The 25,485-nt window shown below is 37.1% G+C and overlaps 1 protein-coding gene across 9 annotated transcripts in view; it reads left to right on the forward strand.

Moving 5' to 3' along the window:
• TOX (thymocyte selection associated high mobility group box) overlaps positions 1-25,485 on the forward strand; it is a 223,865-nt gene that overhangs the window by 85,052 nt on the left and 113,328 nt on the right. The window contains exon 1 of one of the 9 annotated variants that reach the window (XM_072034582.1): positions 13,368-13,410. The exons of the other annotated variants lie outside the window; for them this stretch is intronic. The gene's annotated coding sequence lies outside the window, so the exon portion shown is untranslated. Of the gene's footprint in view, positions 1-13,367; positions 13,411-25,485 lie in introns of those variants that run through there. 9 annotated transcript variants of the gene reach the window in all.

Genomic DNA, 25,485 nt, shown 5'->3' on the forward strand with positions numbered 1-25,485 from the left:
AGTGACATTATTCCCATATAATTTAAACAAATACTGTGGAAACAACTTTTAAACCAACAAGTGATTGTGCTTCTGTAGCATACTGAATAACATCAGCAACAAATACATCTTTTTTCTCCTTGACAACTTTGGATAGTCTGCCTTGTGGTGAGACTAACCCAATAAATTCATTCACAGCAGTTGCACAGGCTGTTTAGAAATGAGGATCAAACCATTACATGGGTCTCATTCAGAGGAGCTGTAGCAGCAAGCTTGTGGTTTAAACTAGGGAAGTGCATAGCTCATTCTGCATAATTCTTAGTAGAATGCAAATGCGTAGCATTGGCAAAAGTACAAAGATATTGCTGTAAATGAGTTGAATGAGCATGTTGAATTTAGCCAAATTGTAATTTATTCCTCAGGCTCCATTTTGTTTCAGGTCCATTTTCCACTTTCAGTGGAAAGTTTTTCACGAAAAGAAAATACTATGTTTTCAACATTCTATTTCTATGTTCTCATTCCACTGACTATTTATATTATTTATTTATATGATTTATTTATTTTACACTCTTCCAAACTAGAGCTGCAAATGCTAAACCTATGCATTTTACAGTATATGTGCAGTCAGTTAATGTCAGCTGAAATTAAAAATTCACTAAAAGTGATGAAGAAATTAATTGCACGTTTTTAAACTTGTGTAAACAAAAGTGTTTTGTACTGACTTTAAATATGTCAATAGCAACAGAAAATACTATAATAGTTAAAAATAAATAAATAAATCCATAAAATCTGTCAAGAATATGTTCTTGACAAGAATAAGAAGAAGCTTTTGTCATGAAGGCAAATGTTATATTTTCAGTGGCATAATTATGTGAAAACTTTAGAACTTGTTATTCAGGATTGAATGTACAGTGTCAAATCCAAGAGTTATTCTGTATTATTGAGTCCCAACATATCAAATTCATGAAATCTTGGGGATGTGAAATAAGCTGATTTACAGGGTTCTGTATCTTATTAAATTTATGCATACTATTCTGTTTTTCAACATGTTTTATTTATACAGGAGACCCACTGTCATATTGTTATTTCTAAAACTTAACATGAAAGCTTGTATTTTCATGATTCAAACAAAAAGAGTATGTAATATTTTTAAATAATTAAATATTTTACCACTAGAAGTATTGTGTTTCTGCAATAAAAAAAAAAAAAAGAAGAAGAAGAAAAAGAAATTGTCCATTTTCATTGCCCAAATTTCAGTTTAATAGCACATATTAAGTGTAAAGGAGATTTAGGTTTTTAGACATCCATCATAAAATCTACTTCAAAAATTTGATCTTGAAACTTTCCTATAATTACATCATGATACATATTTCATGGTTTTAATCTTGATAGATGAGAAGGCATAAGGGAAATTCTATATTTCTATGATAGCATATGGCACTGCAGAGCCACCCAAGGACAGTGGCAAGAAGGTACCTGAATTTTATTGTTCTTATTGTAAAGCCACACTAACAAAAACTGTGGTATAGGCTGAGCAGATCTGTGATCATCCAGCAGATCTGGATGGTGCTTCATTTTGTTGGTGTGCTTTTTTTTTGGAGTGGTGTGACTTACTATCAGCTCAAATCTGGCAGGTCCCAGGGACCTAACACACATTAACAATTGCAGTATATCTGGCAGTTTTGTTTCATCCAAAGGTAATCTGTTTTCTGCGGTTTACAATACATTTATGTGGAGAAAATGCTATGAAAATGCACTTCTCATCTGAATTAAATACCAAAGTAAACAACTCCAGAGACAGCCTGTGGAGAAGAGCATAATTAATGTATGACTTCTTTCTTTTTGCTTAAAAGCTTTGGGAAGAATTCATGATCCTTTTGCTGGAATTTCTGCATACTCCCTTACTTGTAACCTGTCTTGTAACAACCAGTAAGTCTTACCCTGTGCTCTCATCTACAACCAGCACATCAGCACATGGAGATGTACTAATCAACCATAGGACTTACAGTGCTGCAGTCAAAAAAAAAAAATGCTGGAGAATATGTTTTTTTTGACTTGTTGCAGATTTTTTTTGTGTGTGTGTGTGATTATGTTTTTGTTTTTGTTTTTAAGAGAAAAACTGACAGTATTAAAAACTTTGATTCAGCAAGTTTTGTGGTAAGCCTATCAGAATGACCAGAGATTGAACTTTAGCCATTGACTTTCTAAATAAATATTTTATTGGGCATTAATGCAACTTAGAATATCTGTAGTATTTTTTGGTACCTTTGGTAGCTTATGCTGCAGGACCTCAAGAGAAGTGTTAAGTGTTAGGTATTAACTTAAACTTACAAGTGGGAAGGACTGTCAAGCAATGTAAGAACTTCTGTTATTATAAGAGTAATTAAAAAATAAAAAAGGAAATTGTGTGGTTGCTGCTGACTTGTGATTTATTGAAGGTGGTTGCAGATAAGTCTGTGATCAATGTTACCCTCACCTCTGTCTTCATGAACCTCTGTCAGTCTTCACTGACAAAATTTCCTGGTCTTTTGAACCTAGAGACAGTATTCAAGAAGAAGATTATCTACCAGCAGTAAAAGAGGATCAAGTCAGGGCTGCCCTGAGAAATTTTGACACATACATGTCCATGGGACTGGATGGGAAATATCTGGAACACAAAGAGAGCTGGCTGATATAATTTTGTGGCCACTCTATTGTCAATGAAAGGTCATGGACATTGTAAGAGATTCCTAATGACTGGAGGTAGGTGGTATCGCACCCACACATCTTCAAGAAGGCAAAGAAGGAGCATCCAAATAGGTGACAAGCTGTTTAAAGCCACCTTGGTTCCTCAGAAAAATCATTTTCCTCTTGGAATTTGTTCCTGCACACATGGAAGAGAAGGAGCCTGAGAGCAGCAGCATGTATTTCCCAAGTGTTAATCATGCCTGACTGATTATGTGTTTGCCTTCTGTGGTGAAATAACTGAATCTGTGGAGGAGAGGAGAGCAGTGGATGTCTCTGACCTTGTCCTCGGAAAGACTTTTGACATGACATTCCTCAGCTTGCTTTTATTCAAGTTTGGACGTTACAGTCCAGATGAGTGTATTGCTAGGTCTGTGAAAAACTGTCTGAATCATCAGGCTCTGAGTGTAGCAACTAATGGTTCAATAGTCTGCCTTATCACTGACTACAAACAGTTCTTCAGGAGTTTCTCCTGGGACTCATCTTTTTTAACATCTTTTTTCAAAGACCTAGAGGAGAGGACAGAGTTTGCAGATGACACCAAATTGTGAAGGCCAGTCAATGCACTTGAGAGCAGTGTCACCATCCATAGGCAACTAGACTGGCCGGAGGAATGTGGAGGAAGCCAGCAAGAACCTCATGAATTCAACAAATGCAAAATGCAAAGTCCTTCACCTGGGAGAGCTCAGTCTCTGCTTTAGTACAGGCTGGGGACTCACTGACTAGGATCTGACTGGCTGGGGTGCTGGTGAAAAGGATCTGGAGATTCTGATGGGAAGTGGTCCAAATATAAGCCAGCAACAAGCCCTGGCAGTAGGTGAGGCTAACAGCATCTTGGTCTGTATCAGCATTCCTGAAGTCATGAAATCAAAAGATTTTATTGCAATAATTTGCAATTTTGCATTATTAAGTTACAATAGTTTGTTCAGTTTTGGATCCCCTCATCATAAGAAAACTTGATAAACTAGAACAATTTCAGTGAAAGGACACAAAGGTGGTCAGGGAGACACAGAGGGACTGAGAAAAGTTCAGCCTAGAGAAGAAGAGGTAGCTTTAGGGTACATAACGCTACACAGAGAACCTACAAGGGAGTTTCTATGATGACAGAGACAGATTTTTTTTTTTATTTTTTTTTCTGAGGTGCACAATGAGTAGACAAGAGATGGTGTTTATAAATTGAAACATGGGATATTTTGACTGGATGTAAAGAAAAGAAAATCCTCTGTGGGGATAATCTAGCTGATATAACTGCTTACATAGAGAAACAGTGAAATCTCTGTCCTTGGAGTTTTTCAAGATTGGTCTAGTCAAAATCCTGAACAAATTAATCTGAGTATATTGTTGATCCTGTGCTGAGCAGGAGGTTGGGCAGGTGCCCTGCTGGGGTCCCCTGAACCTGAATGTGTCTGTGATTCTAACCCAAACAAGTTAGTACAAATTCTGGGAGTGTCCACCCACATTTCACATTGCCAGTATTTCATAAATCTTATGTTAGCCTTGATAACTGGCAGAATTAAATGTGGTCATGAGAATTTCCAAGAGGTAGCATGGAGATTCATGAGACTCATGACAAGAAAATATAGTGGATTTAAATTCCTTACAGATGTATTGTTTTAATTAAGTAGTTAAGTCAGTAGATTTTTCCCAGTGAAGAGGTGTCAGTTAGAAATCCGGAGATTCTTGGAACACTTCTTTAAGTGATTATTACTAGAGAAATATATTGCATCCTTATTCAGTGTATGACACAAGTAAATTGCTAAATAAGTAATTGCTCTGAACAGTCTTCAAGTAAAACTTGTCTAGATAAATAGACTAAATAAACTTAATAATTTAACTCCATACAATTTGGGTCTTTAAATATTTTTCTAAGTGTTTCATTTTTGTGTTCACTCAAAACACTTGTTTTCTGTTCTTTATAATTGTTAGAGCTGATTGGTAAGGGTGCTTTTGCTGAACTCAAACGTTATGCAAAAGAGAATCTGACCATCCAAGTCTATCTTGGAGCTAGATAATTGCCTGTACAAGAAGCAAGCAAGGGCTGAACTGCTGATGAGTCCTCTGTATGCTTGCTGTGGTTGCCAATATTATTTGTGCATTGTAAAAGAGGGTGGTGGGATAGGAAGCAAAATTGCTCTTCCTCCAACAGGAGTTGAACAGGAGCTGCAGTGACTGCACCAAATGTAGGAAGACTATTGAGATTTAAAATTTGTATTTGATATTAAGGTTAATACTTCAGATCAATTTGCCTTGCTGCAAAATAGTTTTAATATTGCCCGTTGTTCTGGCAGGTAGCTTGGGAAAGCACAAACTTTCAGCTCTACTTTTTTTGCTCTTTTTAGTTTTTATTCTACTTCAAGTATTGTTATATCTATTTGAAAAAAAAAAAAAAAAAAAAAAAAAAAAGGAATGATTGTCATTGGTGGTGATTCAGGCAGACAAAAGAGTTTTATTTTCATTGACTCTGTTAACCCTACAGGTTCAAAATATAGTAAAATATATATATATAAAATAAAAACAACTGGTAAACTGAGTAAATTTGACATGGGAATGAGAACAGAAAAACATTATACAACAAGCTTTTTTTAGTGGGCATGTACATACATAAACACAAGAGAGCATATATGTATTAGCTCTTTGCAGACTGTATTCTTAAAAGCTAAGGGTTTTTTGACTTATGGTCATTTGCCTCCATAACAACATCTGTAATGTTTTGAACGGAGTTAATTTTACAGATCTGTGACTGCAGTGGGTAGTAGTAAAATGCATGATCCTTCCTGAACTTGACAATGGTGAAATCTGTAATTTGAATCCAAATGTTATAAACAGAACTTACCATAAGAGTACATCTATCTTGATTTCTTACTTTTTTATGAGTTAGCAGCTACATCACAAATACTTTTCCTTCTTATACTTGTCAGTATAATTTCCTAGTGAATCTGACTTATTTCCTTATCCTTCAGTGTTTAACTATAATTTTTCCTTGTCTCCCAGTCATTGGAGTGTAGTTTATAATGCCACCCTTTTCAGCTAAACAAACTGTATGTCCACACTCATTCTCCATGAGTATTAGTTTAATTTTCTTCTTTTGCAAATATGGTTAATCTCTTTTCCATTTGAGGCCTTATCTGAAGTCCATAGAAGAAAATGTGGGAGTCTTTCCAATCTTTTAACATATGCACAAGATGCAGAGATATTTTCTTCTCACTGCTGTAGCATTGAACAGATTCATGATCTAAGAGTACCCTGGTAGCATTTGGCAGCAGATTTGAACACTTCTTGCTAAAAAAAATGTTAAAATATTTTTGTAGATTGGGTGATCCAGATCTAAGGGGCCTTGTCTGCAATCATGCCAACAAAGTTATGCGTGACAAAGTTGAACATGACTTTTCTTCCGTTTCAGCCATTGTTACAGCTTCAAATGAAAGAGGTAAAAGAGCACTTACAGCTATGATATGCAGAATAAATTATTGGTAAATGAAGTCAAACAGAAAAGCTCAGAGGCTGGTTTGGAATCAGCTGTCAAAAGGCATGGTGCCAGCTGCTTTGCATGAGCCATTATTATTCCTTATTTCAGGAGACAGTCTTCGACATTGCTAAGTCTCTCCAGTCTTTGCTCTGACTTTAATGTTACTTTTTTTATTTTTTTTATTTTTTTATTTTTTTTTTTTTGACTATACCCTAGATGGCTGTGTTTGATTCAGGGAACACTACTTTTACAAACCCTAAGTGAACCTGGCCAAAAGCCAGGTGGCGTGTGAGGACATAAGTGAAGTGACAGAGACCACTTATTTTTTGCTTCCCAAAATGCCCATAGTATTCCAATGGTATTGTCAACAACTGACAGTCTCTGTTTGTGCTGTGCTCACAGCAGGTCCTTGCTCCAGTGACTCCACTGCTTGTTCACCACTGGTGAACAGCAACCACAAGAGAAAAGGCTTGTTTTATCTTTTGAGGGACTTCCTTGCCGGTAAATTGTATGCCTGATTCTGGTTTTCTTTTCATGTCCATTGTAGTTTAATTGCTCTTTCAGATGGCATTTTTCAGTCTCTTCCAGAATATTGTTTTGGTTCACCACTTAAAACTGACTAGCTTTAACTAACCAACCTGAATTCTCAAACATTAGCTGTAATGCACTCACCTATAATATTTTACAGGTGTTCCTAAGAAATGACAGAATAGATAAGTACGGCCATTTTAAATACAGCTAACAACAAAGTACAAGCAGTAACTTTTTTTTTTATTTTTTTACATCTATTAGGGTTCTTTTTCTGACAACATAGTGCCAGAGATCAAAGACCTTTCAAAAGCTATTTAAAAATAAATCTTCCTCAAAACACTCAGAATAGGGATTGATGTTTATCATTACATTATTTTGCTGACATTGGCATAAAGAGGTATTTAACCTAAGTCCACAGCGAAATCAAAAACAGAACCAAGACTGGAATTTCCAAATTTTTCACTGGCTGTCCAGTAGTAATATTTATCTCTCTCTAGGAAGAAGGAGCTGAGGTGCATTCTAAAGCAACCAGAACCAGGTGTACAGAAGTGTAGTTCAACAGAGCACCAGGGCTTCTGATGAAATATTTAAAATTCTGAGACATATAAACAGTTTTCTGTAAAATATTTGTCAGCTGACTAAATTTCAAGTGCACTTACATTTGTGGCAGAATATCTAAACTGCATTAGACCAGATCCATGGCAGGGGTCCAAACCAAAATTGACCTGACCAAATATTTCTTTCATATAATCTCTCAGCAAGGAAAAAACCAAAACAAAACAAAACCAAACAACAACAACAACAAAAAACTTAGTGATTTTTTTCTTAAAAAGGTTTTTTATAGGTCTTGCTTCATATCAGAAGTTTATCTCTTTTGATATATTTTTCAAATTCACACAACTAGTCAATCAGAAAATTCTCAGTCATTTCTGCTGAAATGATTGTGAGCAATGAGATCCTATTGTATTGTAATATGTACATGTTATACCTGCATAGTGCAAGTGGACATTGTAGAGTCCTTTTTTACATTTTGTTATTTATTGTAGATTTTTCATATAAATCATGCATTTTTTCTGTACTTGGATAGTTTTTGGCTGATTTTCTTTCAAAAGAGTTTTAAAGGAAATTCAAAGCTAATGATGTGTTGTTGTGGGGAACTCTACTACCACACTGGAAATCTGCTCTTACAAAATCAAACATATGGTAACATTGCACCATATGTTAACTTTTATATTTAGTAAATGCATAAATATGATATAACCTTTAAAAAATTCATTTTATTTTATTTTGACTGATAGGGCTTCATTTTCAAATGAAACTATATGCACTCCTTCCAAAATGTGTCATATTGTTGCATTTCCTGAAAAATTAATGGAACTTATTAGTACAATGTGAAAAATATTTCCTGTAATTTGTGTGCACATGCCCCAACTAAGCTTGAGCAGTGATGCATACAAGGAGAAATGCAGCTGCTGAAATGTGTACATCTAGTACGTATGTCTGTAACTGTAGGTTCTTGATGACTGTGTGATAAAGATTTATGTGAGAACTACAGTGTGTGAAAGCTCAATTTGAAAGTCTGGTCTTTTTTTTCTGTATTTTTTTCTTTTTGAGATTATGAACACATTAAATCATATTAACATTTGCCTCACTGTAACGCTTCCTGTTAACTTTCCCCCCTACCTGTGAATTTTGTTCTGTTTTCTCCTTCCACTGTAGCACTTAAGGAGACACTTTGGCTGTGTCACACTAGTCCATTTTTGTAGCTTTCCTAAGGCTTAAGGAGCCAAATACAATTCAATGTATTTTAGCTTTAACTCCTCTCTCTGTGTGCATTCTTGGGGAAATTAGCGTTCCAAGGAAATCAAAAAATTGCATGCCCTCTATTGAGGAATGAATCATCAAGACCAGTCAAGGCCAAATTCATTAAAAGTGATGGGTTACGTACATCAAGCAAAATAATTCTCATTCTCAACCATAAAACCACACAATGATTCCTTACTCATTTACTTAACTTGTGTAGTGGTTCACACAATAAATGCTTTAGCACATAGCAAATTTCCTATTGTGCAGACTCCAAACATAAGCGCTCCCTGTGGCTTTCTTCAAAAAATGTTAACCAGATTAGAAGAGGAAAAATTTCATCTCCTCTCTAACAAGCCCTTATACCATCCTTCAGAGTACTTTGCTTAAATGATGAGACATTTTTCATCTTTTTTTTTAGTAACTATCTTTGCAACAATATCTGAGCTATCACCTGCTTTGAAGTTTCTTCTACCAAGTCACTGCTTGACTTCTGTTTTTATCTGAATATTGGAACAAGTATGGAACGTAAAAATATATTGCTGGAAAACATGGAGGATCAGATGGGGAGTGGAATGACCAAAAATGACATGCAACCTTTTTGACAACCTTTAGATCTGTGCAGTGTTTAAAGAGGTAACAAGTAAATTGCAGAACATTTGTATATGTTGTGCTGCTTTATAGTTAGGCTGTAAATTTTGTAATAACTTAGATTATTATTATTGACTGACTGAAAATATTTGTTATCTTTTTTGTATCATGTCATTTCTAAGTGAATCTTCCTTAGGAAGAGCATCTTTCAACATCAATCTTTTTACACAACAGTATTTTTTTCTGACATAAGTAATTCTACATGTTCTGGGGCAATAGGGCACAGTCCATTCTTTAACCTCATCATGCTTTCCCAGGGTGTATGTTCTCTATTTGCATAATTTTCCTCGTGCTTTGAGGACTCAGAATGTAAGGTGGTACAGAAAGGTAGAAGTATGAGTGATGCACTAACTTCAGGTAAGCCTGTATGGCTGTGAAAGTGTATGTTTGCAATCTGTGGAAGCAGCAGTTTGTGCTTACAGAAGGTGGTCCTGAAAAAGTAATCAGTGGGGATGGATTTCCTTTTTTTTTTCTTTTTTTTTTTTTTTTTCCTAGCAGAAATGGAAAATGGATAAGCTCAGTGAAATACACTGATTTTCAAATGTACCTTTTCAAATCAGGGAGCTCTGTCAGTCATTAGATACACTGTGCTTACTATAGTAATCCTCATCTGCAGGTACAGAATGATAATACGCAGGAACTAGTCAATCAGCTGTAACTGTCATTTAGTTGTAAAGATCTGAGAGATTGAAATATTTTTATTTCTTGGACTCAGGTAACATAATTCAGATGTAACCTGTACTTGTCAAATTCTGCTTTACTTTCATTTTACTTCTGAAAACAACTATTTTTACATACCTTCAGTGAGCTACATCCACTAGCTTGAGCAGCAGAGATGGATAGCCTGAGGTTGTCCTGCAAGCTTTCATTTTATCATTGTACAGGCACAGCACAGCATGCCAAGTACAACCAGCGTAAGGAGGTTTCTAGCATCTCCATCATGCAGTAAGCTCCTGTCAGCAAAAAGATCCTGTGCGTTGATACACTCGTTAAATTTGACAAAGAGCATAGATTGTGTAAATCATGCTGTTTTCATTGATTATAGTCTGAGAGTGCATTAACCCTCCTTAAGGCTCCAGAAATCACTTTCATAAGTGTGAGTAGAACAAGAAACATGCTTAGTGAAGCTTTTCATGGATTATTTTTTGTTAGAGGATAAAGTGTTTTCACACATTAAAATGATACTTATACTTGGAATTTTGTTTTTTTTTTATTTTATGCCTTCATTGAGCACTTGTTTACTATAACCCCTGGAATGTTAATTTTCACTTACATTTGACAGGGGCATACTGACAAGAATCTTGAAACACGTCTAGTGTTATGCCAACTATATTAATTAAAACAGTGCTCTGGGTGCAGAGAATTTTCTGCATAGGAAAGAGAGATCCAAGTTTTGAATTACAAAGTGATTCCCACAATTTAGATTTATCAGTGCAAGGGCTTGATTTCACTTGAGAGTTTTTCAAAAATTAGTTTTTGTTCTCTCTTTTTTTTTCTTTTCTTTTTTTTTTTTTTCTTTTGTTTTGTTTTTGTTTTTGTAGTTGGACTTCTCTGTTTTAATATATTTCTGAGAGTCGTTGTTGTCATCAGCCGTCCCATCCCATCCCATCCCGTCTCTTTCCTCCCCCCTCGAAAAATGATACTCCCTTTCTGCTTGGGGAAATAAGTGATTTACTCAATTTTTGAGCTTCAGGGCCAGTGCCTAATTTTCTTTTTATCGCATTCTTAGTTCTGTAGTAAGCAATTTCCTTTGGCTTCAATGAACAGAAATTCTTTGGATATCATAATTATAAACTGTACATTACGACTTCCTACAGTTATTTTTAAAGAGAGAGATTATAGCATGTAGTTTTGGACTGCTTTTATTTTATTGTCTGTGAGTTTATTAATGTTTGTATATGTAGAGACTTCAACTGATAGACTATCAACTAGAAAAGGGCCAAACATTATATATACAGGAATCCAAAAGCACAGCATAAAGTTGCCAAAGTGAAATTGCCAGTGTACCTTAATCACATTTTTATCATCTTATACTTCACTCAGAGGAACATATTTTCAGCCAAGTTTTATATGAAATGGATCAAGGCGTCTCACAGTTCTGCAAGACTCATATACACAGTACAAATTATCCTATAGCAATTCAGAAGTCTATGTTGCTTCTTAAACATTGTGCTAAATTGTTTCTTCTTTCACTAGCAGTCTGCACTAATAAATACGAGGCTGGATTTGCAGGCAGGGGTGGAATCATTTTGTGCTGCAGTGCCATCAACCTGTCTGCAGATTGACTACAGCAGTGGAAATTCTTCACTGGGAAGGTCTTGCATGACTGCTTTTGCCAGTTTGATTCTGCAGGCAGCACTGTATAAAACACCTGCATCCAGTCCCTGTGATCCAACCCACTCCTTATTCCTCCTGACTTTTGGGGAAAGTGTCCCATGAACAAAACAATTTCCCTCAGGCAAGGAAATCCTTTAATACAGCACGCAAAACTATGGTGTGTCCTCATAATCCCTACCACTGATCTTAAGGAGAAGCAAAGAAAGGGGATTTTGATGGAGCTTCCCCGTGCATTGGTGATGTTTTTTTTAGCTCTTCAGGGATGGAGAGCAGAGAGGACACGTGGTCCTGGTACTGAACTCTGTATGCTGTTTTTTCCCACTCCCCTTTCACTTCATGGTGCATCCTTCATGGTTCAGATTCATCTTACAGCTTTTCAGCATCTTGAGTCTGACATGTTTGTCTTAGAGTCCCTTTATAGGCAGCAGGAAGAAATAGCTGCATCGTCTAAGCAGTTCAGCTGACCTGTTGTGGAAATTTACTGCCACAGTCAGAAGTTCAGTTTTGATACCTGTCTTCCCACCACTTCAATCTTTCATTTCATTACCTGGGTGAGATGCAGGTGATGTGCTTGCATCAGCTGCCATCTGTCTAATTTGGGGAGGCAAAACGTGAATTCTGTAAGAGCTTCAGAGAGGCATAGGAGGACTTTTTGGGACTGAGAAGAAGTTGTCTCCCTAAGTAGCAGGGGAATATTACACCTCAGGTGCCACTTTTCTTTGGACAAGACATAAAAAGAGCAGTCTTAAAATCCCGTCTTGTATAATTGAGGCACAACAACAATGCAGTGAAGTCACTGCAAACCTTCTCAGTTCATCCAAATTGCTTGTCCATCTGGTAAAGATATTTATAAATTGTAGAATTTTATACTGCATTAAAAGGTATTCCTGAGCAATCCCATTTTCTCTACAGAAGTGGCTTTGTTTCACTGGTAATTTACATTTCGGCTAATGAAGTGTGTAAGGCCTGAAGTCTTCTTTCATGGATACCCTTCAAAATGGCTGCTGCAGTCAAAGGGCACTGAACACAGAGTAAGGGCAGAATCTAGTCAATATTTGGAAAGCACTTTGGAGTACTTAGGCATGAAAGAGTAAATTATATATATAAGTATAAAATAAAAATAAATAAATATAGATATAAATATAAAATATATATATTAGGTAAATACGATTTTTATTCTAAGTTAAATCCTGAAAACTGTACTTCAAATGTTTGTAATTTCTGAGCTGAGGAAGATATGTGTGTATGAAAAGATTTTATTTGGACTAAGTTGCTTGCTTGCTTGTTGATCCTAAATGAAATGAAGATGTTTTTGTTTTGCTTGGCTGAGGAAAAATTAGCAACAACCCTTCGTACCTGTAGTCTCCTTGTTTCTGATGGAAAAGTGCAGACCAGCGCAGAAGAGAAAAACAAATTTGAGTTTGTTGATAGTAAAGAAGGAACAAATGGCTCATATTCTGACATTTGCTAACATACAGATGCCTTTTAAAAACATGTTGTTGTTGCATAAGACAGATGTAAACCTGACAGCTTTCATTCTTTCCTGGGAACTGGTGCATCTCAGTAGTGAGACCACATTACATCCATGCCCAGCAGTGATACTACACACTGGGGACGGCTGTTTATTTGTGCAAAATTTGCATATTAAATAGTTGATGTTGATGTTGTAGTAGTTGTCTACTGGAAAAGTGGAATGTATTATTGTAAAAAAAAAAAAAAGCTAACTCAGAGTAGAGCAGAGTTGCTGAATCCTTCCTCTCCCCTTGTCTCCATATCACAGCTCTCAGCAAGGGCTGGTGAGTTGGTGAGTTGAAGACGATTAACAAGTCCACAAACATACTGAAAAGCACAATGCCTTCTTCTCTTTTCCAGGCTTCTTCTACTATCTTTACGTATCTCTCCTTTTTACACTGTCTGCAGTGAGTATATCATTTATTGGTTAATAAGTTGTCTGACAAGATAGCTACTTTGTACCTAATTGTTCAGTTTATTTATGTATTATTGATGAGCCCAGACTTGAACTCTGCTTTCCTTAGAGGCCACTTGATAAATCTGTTGGCTAATCCTATCTTAGACACTGAGTTACCTGCTGTAGCATAATACATGGCATTGCTTTTACTTTGTATTCTTAAAAAGAGGTGGTTATACATTTCCAATGAGCTGTGTTTAACAGTAAGAAATAAAATCAGATACATAATTCACATTACTTTCTGTGTTAACAAAAGATCTCCAGTGATGCACTGTAATGCATGAAATACTTGCACAGCTTTTAAATCAATGTTCTGACTATTCCAGCTTGTAAGGGCTCACATAGCTAAAAGAACTTCTGAACTGCAAAATCTTGATTATGACTTAAACTGTTAGACATGTCAAAACACTTACAAAACTGTGTATTACTAATATGATCTGAAAATATTGCAAAATTAATCACATTGTGCTCTACTCTCCAAGGCAATAGTTACTATTGCAAATGAATGAATAAAATACCAAATTAATTTTCTATCAAAACATGAATCTAATGATGGCACATTTTTGTACACTGTTATTATTTCTGAACATCTGACGTGTAGGCGCTGACATAAGGGAATGTTGGGAGCATGAAAAGAACCGTAGAGTGCAGGAAGAAACAGTATTGTAACAGTGATATTCTATGACTAGCGATTTATGAATTCAACTATTAAGACTCCAGAGCCTCTGCAAAACTCTGGAGCCTCTTAATACTTGTCTGAGATGAATATCACAGAACAGATTGTTGCTGACACCAAAAGGGACTGTGTGCTGAATGCATGAGCCTATTTAATGAATTCCCTAAAAATAAGAAAAAGGCAAGCTGTACCTCAGGTAGAGCTTAATTTGCCAGGCTTGATTCACGGATGTTTCTCTTGACGTTTGTCTTGAAATCAATTGAATTACACCAAGTTTTGGTATGATTTTTTTGGTTTGATTTTTGGGTGGTCCTGTGTGGAACCAGGAGTTGGACTTCATGTTCCTTGTGGGTTTCTTCCAACTGAAGATAGTTTATTACTCTATGATTCTATGATACCAGCATAGACCCCAATGACTACCGTGGTACAGGCCCCATTTATGAAAAGATGCTCTGTTCTGAGTGATGTTCTTATTCCATCATCAGATACAAGATCATTTCAACTGGTGCTTTGTGTGCTTTTTAATATGGGAAGGAAGGAGCAAATATGTTTTTGGTAATGTTTATGTAGCTGTTGTGTTTCTGCTGGAGTATTATATCTGCAAATCAGGGCATGATTTGTCCATTTGATTTTCTCTGTTCCCTCTTTATTTTTGATGTAATAACTACAAAATTAAGTTATTTTAATTTTGGAAAGTTTAGCTTGGAAATTAGCTTGACCATGTGAAGAAAATTTCTGAGTAGAGTCATAATCGTAAGCACAACCATTTTCAGTGGGTTTCTCCCAATGATATTGTTTGTGTGCATTTCAGTCTTCCAAATACAAAGAACATTTTAAAACAAAATTATTCAAGCCATTTATTTCAAGTGTAATGTGCACTCATTTAATGGTTTTTAGGCGTAGAAGATTATGATAATTTTCATCACAGATTTTATCAAATTAGGAGGACGGTGTATTAAAAATTCAGTAGCTTATACAGAGAGGTGAGAGAATGTAATATGGGGCACTAAAAACACAAGGCAGATTTTCTATGACATTAATGTTATAGAGTACTTCTGTTGATTAATAAAATCGGTAAAGAGTCTGACTAGGCTATGAGACTGCTGAAGTTAAACAACAATTATTGTACAATTGGGTAAAACAGAAGCAGATATTGTGATGCTGTGGGGAAAATGAAACATCAAAAGCTAATAAAAAGCCATTTTATATCATAAAAGCATAAGAACAGCTCCATCAAGCTTTAATCACATTGTTATATTATGCATTTATTTTAAAATTATGTCAGCTCATTAACAGTGGTTATAACAAAGATTGTTATAATTCTTGTAAGATTAGCAAATACTAAGTTTTGCTTCTATTTCAGTGCACTGAATTCAGAGGCTGTGCGAACTGTAGGATTATCCTTCTAAAAGCATCCCTACTGTGTTCGAAGGATTTTGTTGCTATATCAGTGTTGTGGTCCACTTTGAAAATGCTTACTTTTCAGGAACTGGTAGTTTTAAAGCAAACCTTGCCACCCCAAGTAAGAGGGGGCAGCAGAGCACATGGCCTCCTCATCCATAGCTCTTCTTGTACCTGTAGGAATGCAGAGTAGTATTGTCCCTCTGAGCAATGGCATGTGCTGAATGACTGTGAGTGATGATAGCTCTGCTGCAGCTTGGCCTCCCAGCAAGGAGCCCATGCTGGAGCTCCTTTCACCATCACCAGTGAAAAAGCACCTCTTCCCTCATATATGTGCATGGCCCTTTCCAGTGTAATGGAGCTGAAACTGTTGTGATGCAGTCAGGGAATTCAAAAATACAAGACAGGACATTTTGAAGTGACATAGTATTAATAATACTAATTTGACAAAGCCAGCATTACCATTTTCACCTTTCTATTAAAAAAAAAATCCTTTAAAAAAAAAAAATCTTCTTGGGGTCAAGATGTTATTTCTGTACAGAACTGGAAAGACCTAACAAATAAATCCTGTGAGTGGGAGCACTCAGCTAGATACTAGAGAAATGAATTTAAATCTACATCAAGTGTATTTGGAGAGTTCACGGGCATAAGAAGTGATGCTGTCCTCCATGTGGCTATCCTAAGACTATGTGGCCATGGTGATGAATTGGTATATTGGTATATTGGGAATACTAGAGCAGGACTGAGCCAGGGCTTCCCACAGTGCTGCTGCGTGCTTGACCTGTCATATCTTTCTGGAAGAGGACTATTTCATTTTTGCATGTAAAAAGTGTTTAAAAGTCTGTTTCATTGTAAGATTCATCTTGGAAATCTCAAGAAATTTTGGTGATTTGAGGAAGGATGTGGAAATGACTTGGGCCAAAATCCTTGCAGCTTAGGTCTTCACCATTTGTCAGAGATCATGCTATCTACCCTCCCTGTGATTTTCCATGCTACTGTGTATGTCAGGTGAAACTTTAATAGGTTTCATTTATTAAGGGCTGGGAAAAACAGTGTGTTCTAAATGATGTGTTGGGAGGAAGAGGCTGATACATACCCACGATCTGGATGAGCCCTGTGGTGAAACTGTGCTGAAAGAAATATCTGGGAATAGAGAACACATATTCAAACATTCATTTTGCATAGCACATGAAGTGGTGAAAAAGATATCGGTGAAGTAGCATGCACTTAAGTGGTTACAAATGAGGAAATGTTTGGGAAAACAAAACAAAACAAAACAAAAACAAACAAACAAACAAAAATCACGTCAGAGAAAGTTGAAGTAACTTAAAATAATGTTCCTAAAGAAGAGGACAGAATATCTATGTGAGTGTGTTCAGAAGTGTTACTAGAAGGTAAGAGTCATTAGTCTCAGCAGAATGGAAGGATGAAAAAAGGTCTGAAAATAAAACAGTAAAATTGCTGAAGAGTTTGAAACAAAAGGGGAACATGCATGGAAACACCATTGCTGGAACTGCATCCAAGGCAGAACTTGACAATAAGGCTTCACAGATTCTGTGTGAAACCTATTCTGCTATTATTCTGGGGATGGATTTGCCTGTCCAGGGAGCTTCTTTCCAGCACCAACGGGACTGTCTCTTGCTGATACGCATGGCATCTTGGAAAGGCTGCAGCCATGGTGCTGATAATGCCAGGTTTAAGTAACTTTTGCTATCTGATTTGCTGTGAGGAACGTACAACAGTAATAGATTCAGAGCATTCTGGTCACAAAAAACAGCAGCCTGTGCTAGCGCTGTTTCTGCAAGTGGGAAGGAAGAGGAGATGGAATATTTGTTGTCTTTAAGAGATTTTGGTAGCAGGGTGACAGATACAGCTGTAGCTTTTTATTTTAATTCTTTACTGAATTTAATGGAGCTCCTCGTATACCAGAGTAACTGCGAATAGAAGCAGAACTGTCCACATAGCTGTAACAATAGCTGTTTTGGTGAACTATGATCATTTATTAGCCCTACAACACGTTATAGTTGTCATGAGAAGTCCTTGTTATTTAACAGATGTCTGTGTTTTGCTAAACCCTTGCAATTAGTCATTTTTGTTATCACCCTCTCCAGATCTCAATTAGTTGTACCTAATAAGACCTTGTCACACTGTGCTAAATAATTTGGTTTACCAGAAATTTTAGCTGATTTGTCCCATTTGTGTTTGGCGCATACTTCACCATTTTATGTGTGTTCCTGTACATTTCTGAGATATTGGGCCCTATCTCATCACAAATTTGAATAGGTGCTTGATTTTAAGTAGTCTCACAATCTCATTCCCTTTAATGGGATGATTTTAATGCACATTATGCACAAGTTCAAGTGACCTTCTACATTGGTCTAGAGTACTGAAGTTCGTCTTACCTGATGAAGCCTTTCTTTAACTTTTTAAAATTACATTTATAAGTATGCTATGGCTTTCCTTACTCTTAAATATGAGGCATAGCAGTATGTAGGCAAGATTTTCTAGTTACCAGACAATTGTTACCTTCAGTTTACTTCTAATGTCCTTCTGCCATAGGGTTTTCAGAGTAATGGTAGAGTTTTGCTTGTGCTTTTGTTGTTATTGTTGTTGTAGCCCATTTTATTTCTAAGTTTCTGCTGTGTAGAAGCAGATGTACTTTCCCACAGGATCTATATATACACTCCATTCGCTCTATAAATAACATAGTGGGTCAAATTCTGTCCATGGGTCCCTGAACACAGCTCCCACTGTAGTCATGCAAGGGAATGGTTTTGTCCTATTTGTGCAAAACTCATTCGCTAAGGTCTGTGGAGCCTCTCTTCTGGCATACTGCAGCACAGGGGGCTCTGCATGTGGATGTATAAAACCTGACTTTTTCTTTTGTCCTCTGTTTGCTTTCTGTAGAACCCTTTTATTAAGCTTTTCTGTGCTTTATTATATAATTCATCATTTGAAATGACAAGACAAAGTTGAATATCAACAAAAAAATGGCTCTAGAAACTCGGAATTAAGAAGGGCCCTATTATCTTACTGCTGTGGTTTAAACCAGCAGGCAGCTTAATGCCATGCAGCCACTCTCACTCTCTCTGCAAGTGGGATGGGAGAGAGAATCAGACAGGTAAAAGTGTAAGAGCTCATGGGTTGAGATAAGGACAGTTTATTAGGTAAAGCAAAAGCCACATGCACACAAGCAAAGCCAAACCAGGACTCCATTTGCTGCTTCCCATTGGCAGGCAGTTGTTCAGCCACTTGGGAAGACAAATGCCATCACTTCCAACATCCCCACCTTCCTCCTTCTTTATTCCAGCCTTTATTGCCAAGCATGATGCCCTATGGTATGACACATCCCTCTGGCCATCCTGGGCCAGCTGCCCTGGCTGTGTCCTCTCCCAGCTCGTGGTGCACGCCCAGCCTCCTCACTGGCAGGGCAGCATGAGGAGCTGGAAAGGCCTTGGCTCTGTGTAGACACTGGTCTGCAACAGCAAAAACATCAGTCCGTTATCAACACCGTTTTTTCTCAAAAATCCAAAACACAGCATTGTGTGAGAATCTATGATAAAAATTAACAGCCAAAACTCTGATACTTGCCATTCTACCTGATCCATTTCCCATCCAAATAGCAATGGCAAAATTCCCCTCACCTTCCATGATGCAGGATGAGACCTTGCCAAGAAATTGTCCAGGTGCATTGGGCTTGGAAAATATTATAAGCCTATCAGGTTAAACAAATTTTCTCAGCTACTGTGGTCAGAAAAAGAAAGGTCTAATCGTAGTTATTCAAACCTTTCCACCTTATCACCTTATTTTCCCAGTGGGTGGCTACATCTATAATTTAGTGTGGATTGAGTAAAATAATAACAAAAGCATTTGCCACTTTGATCTCAGTATGTTTATTTAATGAGTGCTCAATATGCAAGAGATAGTTTAGCATAGGAGTCCAGACTACAGTGCATTATGTGGTTGGGTTTTATTTTTATTTTACTTTTTTTTTTTTTTTTTTTAATTTTATTTAACACCCAAGGTTAAAAGGAGCAAGAACCCAGCTGAGTGAGTTCAGAGTTCATCTCTGCATGCTCACTGTCTTCTATTTAAATGTGCACAAAGGACTAATACAGTACCCGCTCTCCCCTGGGCTGTCTTTGATACGTTCTGCTGTGCCCAGACTCTGCCACTCCTCCTATCAGTCTGATCCTACTTCTATTAGCCCGCTGTGCTCAGCACTGTAACCTCATTCAGCTAGTGCTCTGCGTGAAGGCTAACAACTTCAAGGCTCTGTCAGGCATTGACACATGCAGGCTCCAAGCGGGAAGCTAAACACCCCCCTTCACCTCCTCTCCCCTTCCACATTAACCTCTATTAAGTGCAGGAAAAACACAAATGCTGTAGTGCCATCATTCAGGTTTTAACTACCAGTGTATATTTAGATATTCAGTCAGTTTGCCACCTCTGAGAACGTACTCCGGAAACCCTCTGGTTCTTTCTCATTCTCACAACCAGATCAATAAATAGTGAGTTAGCTTAGGGAACACAATGATAGAAGATCTGGGGTAGGTATTTATGGCATAGAGATAAAATTCTGAAAGAAAACTTTGACAGGGCTGCCTATACTTTTTGAAATGATAGTGTGTCTTATAAATGGAAAATGAGACAAAAATGGTCTAATTTTAGGAGAATCAAGCAGAGTATTTTCAAATCATCTCCACTTTGAAAGACAGGCTGTAGAAAAGACACAGTACAGTGCTAGTCTGCTATCAAGCTTTGATCCAAGCACTGAATCCTACGTGTATCAAAGTCCTTTGGGTGCTTAGGGCAGAGAGAGTTTTGTCACTGTTGATGTTTTTCCTAAGTACAGACGTCTGACAGCCTTTCTCTGAGACGCAGCACCCTCGCTTCCAGCTCTGTGGCACACTGCCCATGCCCACCCAACTCATGGCTCACTCCCACTCCCTAGGGAGCCATCGAGATGGGGACAGATTCCTTCCCACCTCCACCTGGGAGCAGAAAGCACCTGCTCTCATTTTAGCTCTCTGAAGCTTTGTCTAAACAAGGCCTACAGTCATGTCTTTAATCTCTCATGAAGGGCAGATGCTCCTGGCAGATGACACTTCCCATACAATAAAAAAGTAAGTGACGTGTCTGAGGCAACAGGGTGCCTGTCCTTTCACAAGAGTAGCAGGAGTACGGGTGACAATATGTCTAACCCACGCATCACCATACTTGGATTAATTAAACATATCATTCCCCACATTCTTGGTTTAGACTGTTCGGGTAAAATGTAAGAAAATGAAAATGTAGGATTTATAAATCATTTTCCTAATACTTTACTCTTGAAAACCTGTTACAGAATTAAAGTGAATAAAAATAACAATCCTGAGATACGCCATCTCCTCTCTTAATGCTTGGCATTCCTAGCTTTCCATGACCTGGAGGACCCTTAGTGTTCCAGGTGGGACGGGACTTCTCCATGATACGCCAGTCTGCAGTAATCACCTGCCTTGGGCCATACAGGAACATCCAGCTCTGTGAATTCAATTTCTTTTTGCAATGGTCCTCCATTCAGGCATTCTCACGCAATGTCATAGTCCTCCAGTAATCTTCACTTTTGAAAAACAGTCCTGGAAGGAGGAAAGGAAGACGGCAGAGCAGACACAATCAAAGTCGATAGTACTAGATTGTTTTTTGACAATTTTCCTGTGATAGTCCTTCAGCGAGGTGTCAGGCTCCTTTCCCAGAAAGGGTGCCTGTCTGGAATGCATTACTGCAACCTGTCTTGGGCAAATTTAAACATGCATTCAGTTCAGAATACAAAATGGAGTTCAGGAGACAAAATGGAGTTTCAATTTCATACAGGCATGCTGTTCTCCCAGACTGTATCAAGAAAGGGGTTTTCCATCATGCAGTATTGTTTACAGAACATAACCGTTTTTACCTTTAATAGTTGCCATAACAAGATCAACTGTTTCTTTAGCATAGCCATTTAATGATTTATATTGGATCCCATCATTATTTTAGTCTCTTTTCAGGAGCTCTTAGTAAAATAAAATGTCATTCTGTCACTGAGCAACCTGACACAATGTCCACTCTTGGCATTTGGTTTAAAATGAACGAAATTGCTTAGTTTTAAAGCCTTTTCGGGATTAGTGGTTTTTAGATAATGTAAGTTAAAAATGGTATCTATAACCTGTAAGCACTAAAATCACTAAATCACTAGAAATGAATAATCTTTTTCTACAGTGTACTTCCAACATTTTTGTAAAATAAAATACAGTGTTGTAGCTCTGACAGAGCAAGGGAAGCTACAGTTAGAGGGTATAGCTGAAGTTTACAATAAAATATAGCTTCCAGTTCCAATCTAAAGTGGAAGACATTTGTAGTCAGATTGTGATTATTAACACAGCAACATCCTTTGAAGAAATTGAGTAGTCTAGTCCAAGTGGCTTTACACAGCAAATGAACCTTTAAAATACAACAGCTTTCACCAATTCTGTGATTTCTCCCCTTGCTTCTTCTCCTTTAATCTTTCCATTTCAGGATCTCTCCATTGAGATGCACTTGTACAAAAAATAATGTCCCACGCTGCTCCCCCCAACCCATCACCAAGCTTGTTTTGGCTTCAAAAACCATATGTGCTAGTGTTCATCATGCTTCCCTGCCTACATCGCAGTTGGACAAGATATAGTACTATAACATTGTTCTGCTTTTCAGTATAACTAGGAGAAGCTCAGGTCAGCATCAGTTCAAGGATCCATGTGCTTGATATTTTTTTCTCTTCTCTTGGCTAATTTAACTATGCCTGCAGAATGTAGGGCAGATATATGTACGTATACAAACAGAAAGCAAATATGCAATTCCCTCAGAAGACAAAAGCTGTGAATGAAAAAGAAGCAAAATAAATACTTCTCCCAACAACACTAAAGAAGTTTGTGGTTGCAAGAAGCAAGAGAGAAAAAGACACTGAAAATCCACTCTCCTTGTAATCCAGATAGCACAGATAACCCTGGCAATGAAGATAGTTACTTGGCATAGAAAAAGGTAGCCTGTGGGGACAACAGGATACCTAGTTAGGCTGGAAGCCCATGCTGAACCCGTGCATCCCTGTGGCCATTGTCAGCTCAACTAGGTACATGACGTTAGTGCAGGTATACCTATGTATTTATAATCACAGTATATGCACATACAGGTAGCAGTAAAAATATATGTTCTGCTTCCAGCTATTTTCTTTGGCTTTCAGCCCCTTCCATTTTTTTTCTGCCCTGTCTTCCTTTTTTGTCTTCCAAATTCCTCTGTATATGTAGGCTATGACGAAGATTCTTTAAGTTGGTATCAACATGAGTAATTTTGTTCTCTATTTATTTTTGTGCAGCCTTGTTGTAGTGTCTTTGTGACATAATCACATATAAACAAAGAATGAAAAATACAGAAATGCTGACAGATTTGTCTGCCACAAAAGTGGAAAAGTGAAAGCAGGCTTCATGGCCATTGCTACATCCTACAACTAATGCTATGCCACACTAATGGGAAAGTAAAGCCACCTTTGGATCCTTTGATAAAACCATGCCTAATAAAACAGCCTTAGCACTCTGGACATTTGTTGAACTCTGTCATAATTCTTGCATCAGTAGCAGTCAAGCATGCTTATGTATGTTCCTAACTTATATGAGTAAATTGCATTTTATAACAGTGCTTGAATATTTTGTGCATGTTTTTGCTTGCTGAATGTTGTAACTTGTCTTAAAAAGGCTTATTCTACAGGAGATTCTAACTGGCAATGCCACAGTGTTGCCTGAATGTTTTATTTATAATAATAATTAAGATAAAGAATATGACGCAATTCTGAATATAAACGGCTCCAAGATATATATTTTTTCATATTACAATGCAGTCATATTCTTAGTTTGCTCTCACCCAAACTTCTCATGCAGTTACACTTTAATATGAAAAGAAATGTTGTCAAGAATAGTTATTATCACACATCAGAATATTGTATTAGCATTCACTTTTAATAGATTAAAATGAAAGATTTTGAAGTCTGCCCTTAATGATACTGAAGGATCTTGGAGACACATTGGGAAAGCTTTAGATGAAATGTCACATGATATATATACAACATACATAGGTTCAAAAAAGACAGTTCATTTAACTGCCTTCCTTTGTGTTTCATCTGTTGTGTTTGGGTGAATCATCCACAGGTTAAGTGATGCTTGTGCAATTTGTTTGCTTAAAATCAAGCACAGTGAATGGTGGGGAAGTTTAGCAAATACAAGGTTCTTGTAGACCTGGGATGATGAGTAAAATAAGACAATTTTGGAGGCACAGAGTGTAACCTGGAAGAATAAAATGTGGTTGAAGACATCTTTGGGTCATATCTGCTGATCTGTTGACTCGCTGTCTATCTGGATAAGCTGCTTGAACTGCTGTTGAATAAGACTATATAGAGTTGAATACCAACCACATAGACCTCTCATGAGTTAAAAGAAGGTGAAATAATTTAATATTGGAAAGAGTATTCATTTCTGATGTTTAGGGACCTGTTTTGGAAGCTTCTGATACACCTTGGGCAAGTAAATTGTAGGACTTTCCAGATGATCATGCTGTTGGCATTTTTTTCAGAGTTTATTGTTTCAGTGGGGACTACTCATATTTTTGGGGAAGAGAGAGGGAAGCATGGATACCATACACTGCATCAGTGTCTCTGAACTTCTCTTCTGTCATTGAAGGCTTGTGTACCTTTTTTTTCTTCCCCACTGGGGTGGGGTGTATGGGTCATCTGTATTCCACACTTCTTTGGAAGAGATGATGAATAAACAATTCAGCATTGAAGTGAACTTTTTTTTTTTTTTTCAGCTTTGGTTTACATAAATCATAATTTCCCTATTTTATAAACATTTTAGTAAACATTGAGAATTTACAGGAGGTGTCTCCTGAACACCTGCTGTAGAAAGCGTATGTGTATATGCTTTGTCATTCAAGTTTACAGTTGGCTTGCATGCTCATGTTTGATGTCTTAAGGACCACCAAGGAGCCATGCACCACACTGCACTAGTCTGAGGGCAGATAATAATTTATATTGCTGTACATGTAGTATAAGTACTAACATGACAACAGTGTTAGTGTTAGCTAATACATTACAGCCTGCATCCTGCAAATATAAACACTACAGAAAATACATATTCCATCAAATCTTATTGAACTATGCAACCTATTAAAAAGTTTTGCACATACTTCTAAGAAACAAAGGCTAAATATTGCAGTGACTTAACTCCATGTTTGAATATTGAAGAAATTAAGTAATAAACCAAAAAGCTGCTGGGTATTATTATATATTAAAAAATCACCCAGATTTTACAGACATTATGCATCAATATATTTTTCTGAGAATTTAACCTAACAAATTGATCTGAAATGTTGTAGAAGGTCATTTCTTGTTTAAGGTCAAGCCAAAAGGTCAGGAAGTTTAACTGTAGGTACAGATTTTGTCTTTCACTTTCATTGGTACATGCTTACGAAGTCCAAAGACCATAGTAGAACTGAATAACTTCAGAGGGCCACAAGCAAAGAAATGAAAGGCAGAGATCCAAGATTGACCAAGATTGCACTTGTGCTTGTAGTAGCAAGACACTGATCAAGTAGGAAGCTGATCTCAGAACAACACACAGAATGATGAAAACTTCCAAGATTCGTGTAAAAATGGCATTAGGTAAATTTTTCTGTGAAGGCAGCTTTGGTGATTGTAAGTTTGGGAGCAAGGACAGCTGACCAAACCTCCAAAACAAGGAAATCCTTGAAAAATTAGTATGCTTTAGTAAGATTCTTTTCTCAAATCACAGGCTCAGGTGTTACAGAAGGCAAAATAAATTGAAACAACCCTGGACTGCATCTAGCCAATATGCAGTGAAGGAAAGAAATTTATTCATGTTCATTGCAGCTAAGCATATGCAACATCGT

Source organism: Anas platyrhynchos, chromosome 2, assembly GCF_047663525.1.
Source record: "Anas platyrhynchos isolate ZD024472 breed Pekin duck chromosome 2, IASCAAS_PekinDuck_T2T, whole genome shotgun sequence".
NCBI classification, from domain to species: domain Eukaryota; kingdom Metazoa; phylum Chordata; class Aves; order Anseriformes; family Anatidae; genus Anas; species Anas platyrhynchos.